The sequence below is a fragment of the Rhinolophus sinicus genome, linkage group LG14 (genome assembly GCF_036562045.2).
Source record: "Rhinolophus sinicus isolate RSC01 linkage group LG14, ASM3656204v1, whole genome shotgun sequence".
NCBI lineage: Eukaryota > Metazoa > Chordata > Mammalia > Chiroptera > Rhinolophidae > Rhinolophus > Rhinolophus sinicus.
This window is the reverse complement of record NC_133763.1, coordinates 14207221-14227092: the sequence shown is the minus strand read 5'-3', so window position 1 is coordinate 14227092 and position 19872 is coordinate 14207221. Positions and strand designations below refer to the sequence as shown.

The window sequence follows — 19872 nt, the reverse complement described above, 5'->3', positions numbered from 1 at the left end:
TTTGTAAAAAATGATTCTTTAGATACCATTAAAATCCTCTGCATATTGAAAAACAAATCCAAGAAACAAGCTGTGTTTGCCAGAATACTTAATAAAAGCATCACCTTGAGATAAATTGCAGAATCTCCACCCTAGGACAACTGAAGCCGGCTCTTGTTGAGTGGCAGTGTACGTCTGCCTTTCTGGGGCATTCAGCTCAAACCCACCCCCTCTAAAGAATATGTCCTTTTTCATCAGCACCTTTCACAGATTACAGACTTCTCGGTTTGACTTTCCACTGGATAGGTTTTCCCCTGCAGCCGGAAGTCCTGCACAGGGTAGAAATGCCAGCCATCAGACTATACAATAAGTACAGTCCCATTAACAATAGCCCCTGTACTGAAATAGTATGTGGGGGGTGAAGGGTGATCATCTCGCTGCACATCAGAGCTGTTAGTTCTGGTTTGGTGTTCGGTAAAGAGAATACGAATCAGGACATGGAGTCTTGTAACAAAGAGGAACTAATGGAGGTAATTAGGAAAGAACACCTGTCGGTGAGAAATCGCCACCTCCACATTAGCCATAGCCAGCCGTATCTCCCAATTGTCATTCACAACAATGGAGAGCCTCTGGACTGTGAATGCTAGCAATGATGGACGGCAATAAAATTCGCAAATGAGTTTTCATATTGTCTAATAAAATTCTATGACTTTGTCAATCTGTGTTGACACAGACCTACACAGGACTAGATGATAAAATGTTGTAACGGGAAGCTAATTGTTTCCTTGCATGTACACATTTGTTTTTATTTCTACGGTTCTAGATGCAAATTCTGGCTTTCTTATAGATGACCATGAGGATAGTATTTGAGTCCCTTGCCATCAAATACCCTATTGCCTAAAACATTTCAAGCCACACGGGGCTATAAATGGGCAGCAAAATGAAAGCCCCAACACATGGATCTGAATTTAGGGGATGTAAAATTGGAGTCACTCAAACATGGCTCAGAACTGTACATTTTAAGTAGACTATAAACGAAAGGTGGATGCAGTCACAGAAGTTGTAGACTAGGGATTGCTTTGTGTCTGTTTCAAAGACGTCACCTTGAAAAAGAATAAGAAAGAGTTTTATGGTCCTAAGCGAGACTCAGAAGATAGCATTTTAAAAGTCTACTTCTATTTTATGTAACTTCCAATTTGTACTTCTTAATCCTTCCGCTTTTTCACCCATCCCTCTAATGCCCCTCTCATCTGGCAATCATCAATTTGTTCTCTGTACCTATGAGTTTGTGTCTGTTTTGTTTGTTCATTTATTTTGTTTTATAAATTCCACATATAAGTCAAATTGTATGATATTTGTCTTTCTCTGATTTAATTCACTAAACATAATACCTTCTACGTCCATAGTCAGGAGGATTTAACATATAGCATACAGAATATAGTCAGTAATATTATAATAATTATGTATGGTGTCACATTGGTAGTAGATTTACTGGGGTGATCACTTCATAACTTATATAAATGTCTAATCATTATGTTGTACACCTGAAACTAATATAATACTGTATGCCAACTTTAACTGAAAAAATTTTTAATTACAAAATAAAATAAATGAAAAATAAAAGAATACACATTAAAAAATCTACTTCAATTCACAAATAACTTTAGAAGTTGTAACCTGTGAAATGGAAATGAGGAATCAGAGTGAGAATTTACAAAAGATTGAGGTTTGTTATACATATACTTCATGTTTATTTGATTTTACATGCTCAGCACGAAACATAGAGGAACAAATAATTGTGGAAAGAAAGGAGGGAGGGAGGAAAGAAGGAAATTAGGTTTGTATACACCTAAGTTCTATGTGGTCAAAACTTTATTTAGTTTACTACTCTACTCCCATTGGCTAGAACAGGGCAAGCATATAATAAATGTTTGTAAATATTTATTGAATAATAAATAAAAACTCAGCATATCAAATTTTGTCTTGTTGATTAGACAAAATGTTCATCTAAGTTATTATTTTAATGAAGCCTCAAAAGATATAGAATTGACAACTCTCTTGTTTGTCCATTGAAAATCAATTTGTGAGTCACAAATATACTACAAATATAGTACAAGCTCACAAATACAGTACAGCTACCTAGTCATTTTCTGTATTAAAGGTGGGAGGAAACATTTCTGTTAGAATGATCACCTACTAACGTCTGCTTGCTGTGAATGCATATATTATACTTTACTTGAAAAAGTCCTTTATTGATCTTTGCTCCATTTCTCTGAGATAGCTATTAAGGGGTAATTATGCTTGCTTCTTGCCTGTCTCATAAAGGATTATGGAATTAACGCTAGTAGCGTATTTTGGATTGTTGGAAATAGATTAACATAATAATCATTTTAGAAATGAAAATTGAAAAATTGAAAGAAAATCACACTCTTGAATTTGATGGCATCTGAGAATCAGATTTCATAGGGATTTAAATCTCATGAGCATTAGTTTTCAAAGCATTTCAGCCAATGGAACCATAGTTCACAAATAAATATAAATCAAGTGTGGAAGCAAAAATTACTTTTGATCTCGTATTCTCCTTTTGTGCCAAAATACATTCAAAATAGAAGTATAAATTTATGGGATACTTAGACCCCAAGTTCTTAAGTAAATCAAATATGTTGTAGGACAAAAGAATATTTTGTGTAGGATTTTCACAGAAGATTTTTAAAAAACATTTGACAATTAAGATTACAAAAAACATATGACAAATTATGTTAAGTAAAAATAAATATGATAATACTATATCAAGACTGAATACATATGATATACAATATATAATTAGCATTGTGGTTGGAACCTATAAAAGTGAAAATTTGGGAAATTTACACACAGACTCTCATTAAGGGAGGTTAAGTGATGACAGTTTCTTGGAAAGAAAGAACTGGCAGAGGTTCTCAGCCCACCCCCCTTCCAGATTATAAAAAATAATGAGTTGCCCCTGAGTTAAGGAGGAAAGGTAAGTCTCTTGACTTTAGTCAGAGCACTTAGACAAATCCTTCAGCCCTCTTAGACCTCTCTTAGTGGACTCCCTTCCAATTTCTCTGGACAGGCCAATGAGCACTGAGTTATGCAGAAAGCGAGAAAGCAACATCAATATGCTGGCCTGAAGACAACTGCAACATGAGTGCTTACAGAAGACACGTCAGGAATGTGAAAAGAGTATTCAACCTGGGCCTGGTGGGGGCTGACCAAAATCGCCCCGTGTATAAATCCAACAGGGCTCGCCTGGCCTCTACTCTACGGCAGCCCTGCCTTTGAAATGCGATACTCAATCAAAGCTGAGGTATACCTTTGTTCCTATCCAGAGAGATTCCAAAATGATAGAGATATATGTCCACAGCAGCTGGAAGGGCACTGCCTCGAGGAGGACAGAGCCCCCCCCTCATCCTATCCAATCCAGCTAACAAGGCGCCAGATGTGTGTGTCTTCCTATATCTCCAAGGTGACCGGTGCTTTCTGTGAAGACTCTAAAACTTCCTGGCATCCCCAAAAGCTGTTACCCGAGCACAAAACTTAACCATCTACAGTGGAGCTGTGATCAAGTCCTTCTCTTAGGTCAAAACCACAAGAGTACTTGGCATTCTTCCAGGCTCCACATGCCTTCATACATCCAGGCTTTTGCACAGGTTGTATCTTCTGCCTGCTACACCCTTCCCATTGTCATGACAGCTGAAATGGCCTCTCCTGAAGTGTTCATCGACACACATTTCCAACCCTGCCCAGGCTCAACAATGCCTGTTGAGTGCCTAGGCCACTTCACATCTGATGCTATTCTATTAGGACCCTATTCAAATTCAATAATTTATGTGTTTAAATAACAGCTCCATTTACGAACAACTTGCTAAGTTATTTTCCTTCTCTTGGTCTCACTTTTCTGGTCTGTGAAATTAGGAGATGGACTCGTCAGTCACATCTACCCTTCAATGCATTGTTCTTGGCCCTATTTTAGACATTCAGAATACAGTGTGGACAAGGCTAGAGTTTTGCCCTCCTCACCTTACATCCTACTAGAAGGGAGGAGGAGAACAAACAATAAGCACATGAACAAAAACTAATTTCAGATACCATTAAGAAATGCCAAGATGAAAATAAGGTGATGCTGCAGCTGGTGATGGGGGGTGGGGAGGTGGAGGGAGAACCCTTGAGCCAAGGTGGAAGGGGAAGCCTCTCTGAGCAAGGGAAACTTCAGTTGAGAACAGAACTGGGAATAGAGGCAGCCTCTGCATCCACATTCTAAGTAGAAGAAACATCAGCGATTCTCAAGTGGGAATGATCTGGGTGTATTCACAGAGGATAGCAGTGAGGAGGACCCACTAAAAAAAGGGGGTGGGGGAAGATGACGGCAGAGACATGAGCAAGTAGCAGATCATATGGGGCCTTGTAGAAGGTTGAATTTTATTCTGTTGCAACAGAAACACATCAGAGCCTTTTAAGCAGTTCACACAAATTCCTTTTTACTTTAGAAAGATCAGTCTGGTTGTTATGTGGTTGAGTGGTTTTGTTGGAAGGGGTAGAAGCTGAAAAGCCATTTAGGAAGATATTTCTACAGTACAGGTGAGTGATTCAATGACATGGGCAGTGTAGTAGCAGTGAAATGATCAAAGTCAGGATACTTTTTGAAGGTAGAGCCAAAATGAACCACTATATATTCGATGTAGAGAAGAAAGGAAATTGACCAGGAATGACTGCTAAGTGTTGAGCCTGAGCAAGTAGACAGACATTGAGGTAGGAGGGCCTGGATGTAGAGGTCTCAGCCATGCTAGGACGGAGGTATCACTGGATATCTGGATGGAGAACATGAAGTGGGCAGTGGAACAGATGAGTCTAGAGCTCCAGGGAGAGGGAATCTGGGAGTCGCCTCTTGAGTCTGCGGTCTCCTGTTGAGAACCATCAGAATGCCCACAGAAAAAAGCCATGGAATGAAATGAACTTGCCTAGAAAAAGAGTGACTGTAGAGAAAATAAAACAGCTGAAGAAAAATACTAGAACTTGACAATATACAGATCTGAGGAAAGCACCAGGAAAAGACGTGGAGGAAGTGGAGAGGAAGTAGGTAGAAACCAAACAGCAGTGATGCACAGTGTCCTAGCTCTGGATAAGAATGTGTTCCAAGAAGAGAGAGAGAACATCTGCTGTTGAATGAATAAGAGAGTACTGAACACTGTCTTTGGCAAGAAAGAGGTCATTTGTTTCATTGCTGTTGTTGTTGGGAAGTATAATGTCCAACAGTTCTGAGTGCCTAGTTAATATTCGTGGTCATAAAGTTGAGGTGATTTCAGCTACCCTAATGCTATAATTTTCTCCATCAACTTTCAGTTCTGTGGTCCAGGCGGGGAGGGGTGGACTGATGAGTTTAATTAGAATATGGGCCTGCTTGGCAAAACGTCAGAACAGGTTATTTTAAGTTTCTTCTGACCTCCAAAGTTTCATGAAATGAGTTTTATTGTATTTGAATCTAAAATTTCAAACTAATTTTTAAACTCACTTTTTTTTTAAATTCTGCAAATTAAGATTACTTCTGGTTCCATACAAAAACTTGATAATGAAATAATGGGGAGAGAGATCGTTAGCAAACATGCCTGTTATTTAAGTCACAAACGTTGGACTAGAAATACATATTAACCCAAAACAAATGCCATGGTTATTCTTCCAATATGTTTTGCTTATATTTTGCTTTCCTTTCTTTTCCAGTTTGATCCTTGAGAAGTTTAAAAGAATGGACTACGACAAGCCTGATGCCCTGCCAGAGGTGGCCAAGAGATAGCCAAAGTCAAAGTTAGAGTTGCCATAAAAATTCTTTTAAAACAAGACTAAAGGAAGCAATTTATGTATTAATAGAAATTACTTATCTCAGTGAATAACTCAAAGATGAACTATTTCCCCAAATTCTGACATCTTATAGAAGGCAGCATTTGTCTTTTTTGCTTTATTTTAGGAAAATCTAAAATTAAAACCCACTGTAAATTCTAAAAAAAAGTGGTTTAACTCCTGAAAATTTATTCAGTCTCATGTTAAACTCTAACATACACATTTCTAGACTTGTAAACATATTTGAATTATTTTAAATTTAAATAGAAATAGATTTGTTAAAATCCGGTTCTCTGAAATGTTTAGGAGAGTATCATCTGGCTTGATTTTTATAAATGATATGTAATGATTTTTGTAAGATACTATGGAATACATGCTATTTGGAGCAAGAATTAATGATTTAATGCTACTTCTTGTGAAACATTAATTTTTCCTCAGTGTCCACGCAGTGGACAAAAATAAGTAATTGTCATTCTCAGAGTGAGGCGATGTTTAACTCTTGCTAAATTCATTTTGTCATAATAAAGAAAATCAACTTGGATTCCAAACATTATGAGTGACAAAAGATTTTTCAGAGCATTCATTTTGTGTGTAGATGGCACCTGAAGTCCTCTGCTTTAATCTAAATGCAAAAGGCAAAGTGAGGTCAAAAGTTATTTACTGTTGCTTCAGCCTTGACATTTCTTAATGGGACAGAACAAGCTGGTAAAAAAAGGAAGGCTGGACAGACAGCCTCCCTATAAAAGGGCAGTCAGGGAACCCTCTAGCTTTCCTCACACAGTGGCCATAACAGTAGCACCTCAACAAGTGTAACCATACCTTGCATTTATACCATGCTTTCTAGTTTACAAAGTGCTTTTCATATTGGGTTTGTTTCTTTTTAATGAGAGGGAAAGTTATAGGGAGGGTTTTATTCCCTTAGAAGGCAGGAGACTTTTGGCAAGATTTTGAATCTTTCCTCTGTGGCCAATTAGTGACAATTCCACTTTTGCAAGACAGCCGTCTCCCTGTCCAATTTGACAAGGCAAAGCAAGAAGACTGGCACTGAATTCGATGCCAACAGTAGTTCAAAATCTCACCACCCTCAAAATAGGAATTCAGATGCAAAATTCCAGGGCTTGCTTCATCTGCTCTGGCCACCACAGAGGCTGAACCACAACCAGAGTCGGCTTCTGAAAGAAGCAGGTCGGTGGCACTGTAACTGGCATAACGTTTCTGCAGAGGAAGTTTGGCAGCATAGGTCTGATGAAGGCAGAATTGCATAATTGTGCAATCACGTGCATACCAATATGTTTCTCTCAGCCTTGTTTATAGCAGGAAAAAAATTAGAAGTGACAATATTAATCAATAGGTGGTTATCTAAAGTATGGTACAATTGTTAACTGGAATATTGTGTAACCAGTAATTAAAATACAATGGAATACCATCTGGGGATGGGTAGGGTAGACTAAAATAGTGTAGGACCTTGTAAGCTATGATAATACAGAACTGGGACTTTTTCTCCATGTGAATTAGAAAGCCACTGGAGATTTTTCAACAGTGAGGAGACAGGGTTTGACTTCCACCTGCAAAGGATCGCTCTGACGCAGTGTGGAAAAGAGACTATGAAAGGATTGTGGCAGGAAGAGATAAAGTTGTGCCAGGAGCGGGTTGATGATGGCTCAGCGCAAGTGCTGCCGCCTGTGGAGGTGGGAAGAAGTGCTGCAAATCTATGAAGAGTGAAGGTCAAGAAAGCAAGATTCTCTAATATATTGGATATCGGGTGTGAAAGTGAACAGTCAAGAAGGACCCCAGGCTTTTTGATTAAATAGATGTTTGTGGTGTGTGTGTGTGTGTGTGTGTGTGTGTGTGTGTGTGTGTGTGTAGGCCAAAACAGAAGAGAATGTACCCCTCAAAATAACAGGGTTGTCGCTGAGTAATTGGTTTACAGAAGATCTTTATTTTCATCTTTATACTTTTGTTTGGGATTATGCAAGGAACATGTGTTGCTTCAATAATTTGAAAGCTATTTAAAAATAAAATGATGCCAATGAGAATGAGAAACCGTTCGCTCCGGTATATATATTTTTTGGTCAGCCACCTCTTGTTGCATAACCACCAAACCTCACAGAATAGCAGGCAACCACTCTGGAATATGAAGGAATATCTGACCCCCAACCTGCCCAGTTTTAGGATTTGTAGCAAGTTGCATCTCTTTATCTGGGTCTTTTCTAACTGAAGGAAAGAATTCACTGGGGCCTCCCACACGGTGAACCTGAAGATTAACACCATGGAGTCAGCACACCTGCCAACCAAACCACATAAGTAAACCTCCATCTGTGTAGTGAAATGATTCACTCTTATTCTTATTAACCCTCAGAATTAGCATATTTGAGTCTACCTCCCTATTAAATTTTAAATTTTCTGTTTATATTTTCTTAAGCCTTACGGTATATATATATATATATATATATATATATATATATATATATTTTTTTTTTTTTTTTTTTTTTGTAAGCCACCTCGAATCCTTTTTTCAAACGTGGGGTAAAATAAATACATACATAAACACTTGAATGTTTTTTCTCCATCTTCCCCCCTCATTCCAGGTATATCTGTTTTATTTACGTCTTATTCAAAAGCATGCTATTTACTCCCCTAACTGCCTCCCTCCTTACTGCGCAGTTGTCAGAACTCATGAGGAGAACAATGCAGCCAAGAAAAATATTCACGCAAAGGTCTATATTCAGTGCCCACGCTGTTTGAAGAAAAGGTACAAACAAGTCAAATGTACAAATACACACTGGGCCTGGGAGCCATGCATGAACTTGGGCAGATACTTCCTCAGCAGACACACAGGACAGTGGGCATGGGTGTACCTCTGTGTGTGACTACGAGGGCTGACAACGAAGTTCACGAACTTGTTACAATGCTGTTGCTAGCCTTTTTGATACAGAGGAATTATTCATTATGAATTTGTACCAACTGGACAAACAGTTAACCAAGTTTACTATTTGGAAGTGCTGAAAAGGCTGTGTGAAAAAGACGAAAATGACCTGAATTTTTCTCCAACAATTCATGGCTCTTGCATCACGACAATGCACCAGCTCACACGGCACTGTCTGTGAGGGAGTTTTTAGCCAGCAAACAAATAATTGTATTGGAACACCCTCCCTAATCACCTCATCTGGCCCCCAATGACTTCTTTCTTTACTTGAAGACAAAGGAAATATTGAAAGGAAGACATTTTGATGACATTCAAGACATCAAGGGTAATACAACAACAGCTCTGATGGCCATTCCAGAAAAAGAGTTCCAAACTTGCTTTGAAGGGTGGACTAGGCGCTGTCATCGGTGCATAGCTTCCCAGGGGAATACTTGGAAGGTGACTATGGTGATATTCAGCAATGAGGTATGTAGCGCTTTTTCTAGGATGAGTTCGCGAACTTAATTGCCAGACCTCTTTATTCTGCAGTGGGGATTAATAAAGCCTAACTGTGACCCAACGCATTGCAAGATGAACAAAACTGCTTTCACAGCGGCAGTAGGTCTTCAAGCATTATGTAGAAAGACTTCTGATGTCTTGTATAAAACCAGATCCCTCTTATTTCTTCACACCTCCCTTCTCCCATGAAGCTTCATGCTCACTTTTTTGTCCTTCAACATGTGCATGCCTGGAACCTAAAAAAATTTGTGGTGACTCCAAGCTGTGCCTCTCCCCAGCTACTTATGATGGGGACTTCTGCATTTCCAGCTTACCTCCTGGCAAATATCCCCACACTTGGAAGTTAGACGTGCAGTCTGTGCATGTACTAAGCATGTGGCTTTCTGCATATGTCTGCACATCATTTTTCAGGAAACTCTGTTTCACACCACGCCAGCTTGATGAGTAGCTGTTGTTCACACCTACTGAGAAATAACTCCATGTGAGAATAATACCTTTACAACTTTGAAATGTCCTCAGACAGACTTCTCATCTCCAGGCCATCAACCTGCTGTGAACTCTCATCTTGACTTTTCACACTTACAGGCAATAGTCGTGCAACATACTGTCAAACAATATGAAGGTTTGAGGAAAAGGGGAAGAAGTGAAAAATTAAATTGGAGCCTGATCATCTTTCTACTGCAGTGCAATTTTTAATAATTGAAAAAAATCCAACATCCATGCAAGTATATTCATACTTGGTGTCTATGTAAAATTTCTGCTGTCTTTGAAGTGTGTTTACATTTCTGATTTTCATCGACGTTGTTTTGTTGAAGATTCACGTATGAATTCAGCATCTGAAGTTCCTGTCCTCAAGATGCTTTCTACTTACATCTTCCTTAAAGTAAGTTTTTCTGGTCAAAAATCGTAATCTTTATTTTAAGGGCACAATTATCACAGTACTGGGGCAATTGAAAGCTCGGCGTGAGTGTGGTTTCAACAAACTGAATTTTCTCTTTGAGAATTATCCAGAAATATTTTTACCAGTCCTATTTGTTGAAAATCCAGTAAAATGTAGACATTCAATTAATATCTGTTATAGCAAAAGATAAAATAACCACCTCTTTTATTCCACAAATAATTGTTGAGCCCCTGAGATGAGCTCCTCAGACGGTGTTGTGCTACAGATTCTAAGGTGAGTCTAATGTGGACCTGGAGCTAAAGGAAACTCACTCATGGTCAGAAGAGCTGACATGTTGACAATTACACTTTCCCTAATTCAGCAGGAACATTTCTCGACAAGGCTTCAAATATACACACCAAACTTCTCATTAGATTTTAGTGAATTGGAAAGTTCAATTAAGTGGAAACCAGCTCACGTTAGTGCTTAATTCTTTCAGTTAATGCCCAACTAGTGCAACATCTGGAACTCAGTTCCACCAGGCAGAGTGATGACTGTGGACTCTGCACCGTGCTAGGCACTGGGGGTGCAAAGAGGAGAGAACATGGCCGGGAGGGAGAAGGACAGGTTAATGACAATCCTCCTGCCAGGACAGAAATGTGGGCCAGTACTCATTACCTGTAATTCGGAGTACTAAGGGGAACAATAGGAGAGTATACAAGATATGGGGACAGTTCGTGCAGGTTAGAGAAAGGGGACAGGCAAAGAGATTGCATCGAGGAGCCTTCTTTCCACATGTGGATGCACATTTAGAAGGCCTGAATGGGGCTTAACCCAGGACACCTTCCAGTAGTTGTTTTTTAACATTTCCATTATTGGCTTGTTTCCTCTTGATTTGCTCCTCTGCCAAAAGGTCAGCAGTATAGGCAAAATCTGATCAATCAAATCTGAATAGTTTTACCCTGTTTAGTAAGAGTTGTCATGACTATACATCTTTACTCACTAAATTTACAAGATGATTTTTATGTAAATCATAGTGTGGACCTAAAACTAAAAGAGTGTTTACATGTATATGTACATATAAAACATAAGTATATATGTTTATTTCAGGATATACAAATATACATTCTATACACATACACAGATAATATGAATATCTTTGACTATATACTTGTTGTCAAACATATAAATAATTATTAGGTTGGTGCAAAAGTAATTGCAGTTTTCACAATTATTTTTAACCTTTTAAACTGCAATTACTTTTGCACCAACCTAATATTAATGCCAAATCTTACTGAGAATAGTTTAACTATTGACTTATAATACAAGTTGTACAAAAAGTTCAAGAAATGATATATGGAAACATATGAGCCTTGGGAAATTTGTGGTCAACCAATGAACGTAATAAGCCTCATAGCACAATCACTACAATACTTGCTTCTAGAAAGGTTTTTTGTTTTTGTTTTTTCAAATTTCTCAAATGGAGTGGAAGATGTTTTTCCAACTTAGCTTGGGAAAATGCTTTGAAGTATTTTATGACACATGAATAGACATATGTCTTAGGAAAATTAAACTTCAGTTAGCATCATTTATGTGTTTAAGAAAGCCATGTAAGGTAAAGGGAACCAAATTTCCCAGAAAAACCATTTGATTTCATAACAGTAAAACTTTGAGGGACTGCATAAAATAGTCATAATTGAGTTTGCAGTGTTTAAAATTCTTACAAAAACTCAGCATGTGAACTGTTTTATCTGTGAAAGATTTTCAGATGAATTCTGAACACCGGGATGGAAAGTGAGTCAGAAACCATGATGCCATTTGTCGGTTGCTTCTTCCTTAGCATGGCTAGCTAGCCTCGAGCACAGCTGGCCAGCCAAGAAGTGGTAGGGGTCAAAGACATCCCCATCGACTGGATAAGTGCTTTAACCAAGTTTACCAGTAGTTACGTCCTCTAATAAAACAACAAAATGAAAATGCACACTTCCTCATTAGACATAATAGGAGACCTTGAGTATTTCAGGAAGCAAGTGATTCAACTAAACAGATTCTCCTCTGGCTCTTAGATCTACTGACACCAAAGACATGAAGAAAATAATTCTGTGACAAATCCTCTTCAAATTACCAATGCTCCCTAGTAGTCCTTCTGTGGTAGGAATGAATCATCTTTTTTTTCTCAAAGGAGACATAAAAAAAGAATTGTAGTGAAAAGATTTTGAGAACTCAAGAGTGGGTTGGGCAGAATAGAGGATGGTGTCGGCTGGTTTGGGTTCCTGAATTGTTGATCAACCATTTATGATTGTGATAAAACTTGTCCATCGGAACAAGAAGCAAGCATGGACACATTTTAAATTTATAACCATGGCCACATAATTTTGATTTAACACAGATACTTTCTTGGATTGATATACGCTTTCTGGTCTTTCTGTCTCTTTACCTCCCAGAAGGTAGGTTAGTCATCTCTATCTCCAGTACCATGTACTTTCTAGTTTTCAAAGAAATGAAAGGAATTTAGAGCTGGACAGGGGTCAAGACATAAATCTAAACACCTCTTTTCCAAGCAAGGAAATCCTGTCTAAATACTAATATGGTGAAGACCTAATGGAGGCTGTGAATACCTGGCAGTCCCATAGGATGCTCTCTGGCAGCCAGGTCCCAGGCTGAAACCCCCCACACAGTACCCAGCAGGAGAAGTTTCTTAGTAAACATCTATTAGCTAAACACTTCTGGGTTCTTTTATAGAAATGTTTAAAACAAAATATGTGATCAATCTTTGAAAAAGCTGAATATTCAAAAAGAGGGCACCGATAATTTGGAAAACAAGAAATTCTTCTCTTTCTCCAATCTGCTTGCCCTTCCTTTTACTCTGATTATCGAACCTGCTCCCATGTTATTGGGGCATAAATTAATGCAGTTACTGTGCTAAACATTCTTCCTGGTAAATGAGTCTTGTATGTGTAGGGTTTTTCTCCTTTATCCATTCCCGCGAACGAGTTCAACGATTCGGAGATTCTTCACAATTAATTAATTTGCTTATGAAGGACATAATTCCAGCTAACATGGTACGTCACTACCAAAGTTCAAACAAGTGCTGGATGACAACCCGAGTTTTAGAGACATCTAGTTTGTTTATGAGAACTGAGCTGAAGAAATAAGTTGACAGTCAAATGATGCTTTCAAATGAGAGACAGAACTTTGCAACCTCTGCCTTTGGCACTGAGTGAGTACCCCTTCCCCATCTCTTAAAGATGACAATTACTACAAGACTACAGATCCAAATGATAAACATAACAGCATTGGGGAGGTAGCAAATCTCAAGTAGGGACCACCCAAATTGTTAGGACCATTCATATGTATTGTATTTTTGCCTTAAAGAGAACTATGTGTTCCTCTGTCCCTTCTGCAGCCTCAAAGCCTGTTTCGGGGTATTGGATCAGAATTATATATATATATTCAGGGAGCAATATATAACTGCCAACACGGATGGAATCTGTCTCATAGTGGTATATGTGTCTTCCAGGTCTTTACTGAAGTGCCCCCTTATCATTTTTCTGAAATGATGGCCATTGAGATAAGGATTGGAGCACTATTCTTTGAATGGTTACATTGCAGAGCTACTTGGAGATTAAAAGAGCTGTATAAAGTATGGATTAAATGTTTAACAACAACAGATAATCTGAGGAGTTTTGCAAGCAGAATTCTCCATTCTCCAATGATATGATTTCTAGAATGTACAAAAGGATGTGAAAATTCTAAAGAAAGATAATTGATCAAAAGTATCAAACTTCTCTGTTTTATAGAATAAGAAGTATTTTATACTTTCTGGACTTATAAAGACCACAAATTTATGTATCCATGAGGATTGCTTATACGCGTACCAGCTTTAATGTCTGTGAGATCAAATACCATCATTAACAGACACCAATTTTAAAATATGCCAGCTCTGTATCTGGTCTATTTCCTTGCAATAATAACTCATGACTTTCTGTTAGCAATTCCTTCTTCAATTCATCTTACATTTCTCATCTCTATTGGAAACACAACGATAACTTCATGTTCAAAAGAGCTTGTAAGCCTAACCATTACACAGGTTTCAAAACCATTTTTCACAAGATAAGATATGATACATAAGAAGCACCCCACAGCACCATTTCTCTTGGTAAACACAATGTGTTCATGATTTTTAGAGCCCAAGTAACCAATAAACAAACCGATAAATAATTCCAAAAAAACAGAAAAGAAAAAAGAGTGAACTTACCATCTCTAATCATATTTATTCTAACAGGGAACAAAAGATCAACATAAGTTGTCATCTTCCTCAATACAACCCTGCCTTAGAAAAGTTAATTACAAGATCCCACTGAGTCTGACATGCAGTAGGGTAATGAAAACACTTCCGTTTTAGAGAATTACAATACAGTACACAGTGCTCACAAACAGAATGAATAATTGAAATCCAGAGCTTTTATGCTTCAATGAAAAAAAAAAAACAATATTTCATGGCACATAAATTTATTCAGCTTATTTGCATTAAGGTTGAATGATCAAAGCACTGTCCACAGGAAAATAGTGATGGTACCTTGATTTAAGTGTGATGAGCATTCATAAATATTCTTAGGAAGCAAGATGTACCTACATTTAATCAGCACTTATTAAAATTTTATTCCCTATAGTTATTCAACAGGATCTGTGGTATAAAAACATAATTACAAAAATCAGATTTGAGCTCATTTGACAACAGAAGGGTTTTATGGTGACCTATCTCCAAATGTTCCTATTTGTAATTAAATGCAGCGATCAGCAGTAAGGATTTTGAAGCTGTTTTAGTAGTTCCGCTATTCTGCTTAACATGTGGCACCCGTAATAATTAAAATGATACTAACACATGCACAATTTTATGGCCCTTATGGTGCAACCCATTATGCCAAATAAGGGCCTCTGTTTTCACAGCATACTGCACATGGTCTCATTACACCCACTTTTCTTTTCCTGTCTTCACACTAACAACTGTTAAAGTGAATCAACACACGAAACGTACTATAACAGCTTAGTGTTTATGATATGTGTGCTGTTAGTCAGTGAACAGGAAAATCTAAACATTTACTGTTTATGTAAAGAATAGCGTTAGTGTTAGCGAATTGCTCGGGTCTGCTTACTTTATTATCTAGATCACAAACGTAATGATGGGTTTCAATGGCATCTATATTTGCACTTTGTTTTGTTTTTCAATGCAGATGTCTATAAAAACCAGGAGAGATTTGCATTTACACATCTTAGAACAGTTCTTCTCAATCATAAGCTAATTTAGGGAGCACTTTGAAAAAAAAAAGATAGATGAATCAGTATGTGTCATTCCCTCTAAAAAAAAAAGAAAGAAAAAAAAAGGAAAGAAAAGAAAAAGAAAAAAGAAAGAAAGAAAGAAAAAGAAGAAAAGAAGAAGAAGAAGAAGAGTGAAAGATTTAAAGGTATTTGAAGATGATTTCCCCTACAACATACCAAGGCTGGATCTGGTTTATCTAAGGTGCTAAAAAGCAATAAACCGTTTTTATGTGGTACCACACTAAAATGTACAAGAAACTGGGAATTTGAGGTTCGTGCCATTTTATCATGAATAATTTTGTAATTAAGAAGCTCCTCAAAGACCTCCTACACTCATTTTACAGTCATCAGTTCCGAATGGCATTCAGTCTTTTTGTTCTGGGACACGTTCCAAAGTAGTTCCCATCGGTAGAACACCAACGGGTTGGGCAAGATCTCATGTCTGCGTTTTATATTGCCATTTTTCTGAACATTAGTCGAAACTTCAGATAAAGAATAATCACCTTTCTTCATTTTTTCCTTCTTGAGTCAAACTCAATTCTGTCCATTTAGGAATTTGCCATGTTGGCGCTCACCCGGCATAAGCTGAGCTGAGTAGGCCTTGAATGTTAACAGCTTAATAGCTCACTTGATTGCAAAGATACAAAAGAAAAATGCTCACAGATTGCAGCTTTCACATGGTTTGGCTCTGAGATCTCATCAACAGTGTGACGTCGACCAGTAGAGAACCATGTGGATGCTGTATGAAGACCATGCGCTCGTTACAGAACTGTGAAAATTTGTGGGACCGCAAAATAAAAATTATCAGCCAGGAAAAAAAAAAAAGAAAAAAAACAGCAAGATGAGACGTAGCAGGGGGAAAGCAGCTTGAGAAAGACCTAACACATTCTCCTATACAAGCTTCTTAGTAGAAAGACAAGGAACATTTAATATTATGTAAATGTCACCGCAGGTCCAACAAATCTGTCAGAACCCTAGCTACCCCAAGCTCAGAGTGTCACACTCAGACACTAGACAAGGAAGACTCACCCCTGTTAGGGTGCATTCTCCAACTCTGCTTACAAAAACAAAATGCACTTTGTTCAACAATTAAAAAAGGCATAAAGCTTTTCATCTGAACTTGAAGAAAGTTGCATTCGGCGATCCCTATTCTTTGATTAAAATAAGCGTTTGTGATCAGCAATAGTATTTACTACCCTATGATCAAAAACAAATAACCCACTTTGTTTGTTTCTTACTGCAAATGAATCAAATTAGAAGCCATTAGGAGGACTCGCTGTTTATATCCTTGTTTCAGCAGTGGTAGTATTTGAAGTTTCCTGCGGTAAGTTCATTACTCGTATTTTGTCCAGAATTAGTGAAGCGTGCTGAAAATTGCTAATGACAGATGTTTCTCCACTCTGTCACACTTCTTGTATCATTTGATTTGGAAAGCAACATACGGTGTTCTGCTCTATCAGTATGTCACAGACTGTCTGTAAACAGCTGGTCATAACTCAGTTCAGTGAAAACCATTACTTTCCAATGAAGGGCTGGACACCCTCCAAATTGCATTTTGGCATGGCCTCGGCTGCATAATGCACAAAGTTCCTCTGTTCTGAGGTTACCTAAGGAAGATTTCTCACTTTCCTCACTTGTTTTTATGGTTCAGAAAATAAGAGTGTTTTCTCAGCAGTAGATAGAGGATCAAGAGAATATGAAACAAACTATTTTAATGATTAAATCAAACACTCAAAAAAAAATCTATGAATGATACATTGCAAAAGACAACAACACAAAACCCACCCAGAAGTTTGTATCTTACCATTTCTAGTTATGCCTCTGATTGAAAGGAACACGCATTATTAGGGTCAAGACCCACAAGATGACATATTTAAATGTCCCCGATAAAATAGTTGTGTCATTTGAGCATGACCATGTGGCTATTCCACGATACCTAGTAACAGTGAGAAATACTAAAACCATCCCCTTGTCATTTATAAATGGTGAAATTCAAAGAAATTTGTCCTGCTTTTTTTTTTTTCGTCTGAAACTCATCAAGTCAAAAACCAAATATAAAAATCATGTAAGTACAAGGTCATGCACACTACGTTTTAACATGAAATTTTAAAACATGCTGACAATTACATTAACAATGCCAAGTTATTTGAGTGGTCACCATATATTGAATACCAACAAATCATCAGCAACACCTTTCAGAAGGTTTGGAGTTTTGTCTCCCCGTGGGGATAAAATCTCTCACTGAAAACCTCTGGATAGAACAGAGCAGAGATAAATAAAGATATTGAATATCTTTAAAACCACTAAGCATTTTCAGATCCATAGAACTTTCTGATACATATAAATGACCTAAACAAAAGGAAGTGAGCCCATTTGAGGGATTGGATGATAAAGGGACATGCTCATTCATTCAATCACATATCAAGTCAAATATCAAGTACTTACAGGTACCAGATAATTGCTGGAGATGCTTTTGTGGGACTCTTCTGTGCACGAAAGCAGAGACTTATAAACACTGAATTCTAAAAGTATGCTTTTGCCACCTGGCAAACATCACCTCCTTCAAGATCAGGGCCCAACATCACCTCTCTGAAGCCTTTTCTGACCCCCCGCCCCCCGCCCCGACCCAAGTAGAGTTGGCCCATGTTTGGGCCTTCTCCACACATTCCTATAACTACTACAGTATTACAGATGGATGCTACGGTAGCTGAGGAGCAAGAGTAATTCATTCTGTGAGAGACTCACGGGAGACTTCAGAGGAGGTGACATTTTGCCTGGGTCTTAAAGGGTAACTCACATGTGCAAAGTCGACAACATTTTAGAACATCCCAGTGAAGACATATGTCCTCATCCACTATAAACATACAACACTTTGAACATCAAATGCCACAAGAGTAAAGACAAACCATGAGAAAATTCCAAGAAATAGAAACTATATATACATTGTGAAGAATCTCTTTAAAACAAGTTATTTTACCTGGATCCAATTTTTCCCCATTTTCTTCCAGGCCAATGATTTAATAGGTGCCCTCTTCTCTCATAGATAAAATCAACAGATCCTGTGCATGAAAGGAAGAAGGGTTAGACAATTGGCCAAAGATAATTTTTAAGTGAAAACACATATACTTTAAAACACATATCACTCATGACATCATTGAGTACAATTGGTTTCACAAAACATTAATATTTTAAGGCAATGCTTGAGTAAGAGGTATTTCCATATGATTCATAATGCAAGACTATTCCGGAAAATTACTTTGTGTTAGTCTTCCTTATATTAAAAAAAAAAAGAAAAAGAAAAGCTGCCTTACTGTGGGATGTCCTTCCTTTTGAAAAATAGGCTCTTTGCATTTGCTATATTGTAGGTTTCTTGACTTAGGTTTACTTGCCCAATTGAGCTAGGCTGGGCCACTGAAAAGCATTATCATCTGTAAATGCAGTGGCAGAAAGGGGTGAAAAAAAGGGGCATTCCTCGCTGCCAGTTCTTGAAAGGAAATTAAAGAGAGAAATGTCTTCATGGTTATTCTTTTCCCCAACCCTCTCTTCTCTTCCTTCTTTGAATATTTACCTCTATTTATGATGAATCCCCTTCTGTAGCTCACCTCTCACTCCTCTATTTCTGCTAAAGCACTTAGTGAAGCACTATTGCTTTTCCATCATTGAGAAATACTCTCACCTAGCATTAAAAGTAAGTGCTGTTCATTTTTTCAAAAGGTAGTATAGGAAATTCTGTAGGCTGATTGTGCCAGGTGGCGATAATATAAAATTAGTATTTTTGCATGAATATTACAAAGCGGTTTGTCTTTGCTTTTGTTGCTATATTTGTTGTTATTTTGATGATGACTTTTCATTCTTTTTTAACTTCCATTGATGGCCTTTTTTTTCCCCCTCACTGTAAGTAGTGCTACTTCTAAATATGAGCTACGGCTCCTAGAGCAGATGGGTGAGAAGAGAAATAATTTCCACCCTATAACTTGTTAGAAGAGCTCAGTGCCTTGCCAGTTGGCCAGCAGTTTCAGTACTCAAATACAAAATACACAGATTCTCAAAGGTTGGTCCTCTATGCGGTTCTTATTCGAGTCTCTTGAAATCTTAATAGGGCCAAAAAATTATTCATTGAATTTTTGACTAATGAAAATTGCAAGTTATGGCCAACATCCTATTGATAGTCCCCTGTTGTCCTTCTGATTGAAATCTTGGCCAAAAAAAAAAAAAAAAAGACACCATTTCTGTTCAATATATCCAAAAAAAATCAAGGTCACTGATGGACATTTTGCCTCAATGAACATAATTTTTTTAACTGTTTCAGGGAAAAAATGCTTTGCAACAATATATAACTAGAGCTTTTAAGGAAATAGCAGAGCGAGGAGGAGGCATAAAAAATTGATTTGTTGTGCCAAACGTAAAATTATCATGGTAT

General features: G+C 37.7%; 1 long non-coding RNA gene across 1 annotated transcript in view; it reads right to left on the bottom strand.

Annotated features, from left to right (window-relative positions):
- The window catches only part of LOC141568688 (uncharacterized), a 508036-nt gene that overhangs the window by 250129 nt on the left and 238035 nt on the right, over positions 1–19872 (bottom strand). Inside the window, exon 3 of the long non-coding RNA XR_012491914.1 lies at positions 18430–18511. This is a non-coding gene — a long non-coding RNA (uncharacterized LOC141568688). The remainder of the gene's footprint in view (positions 1–18429; positions 18512–19872) is intronic.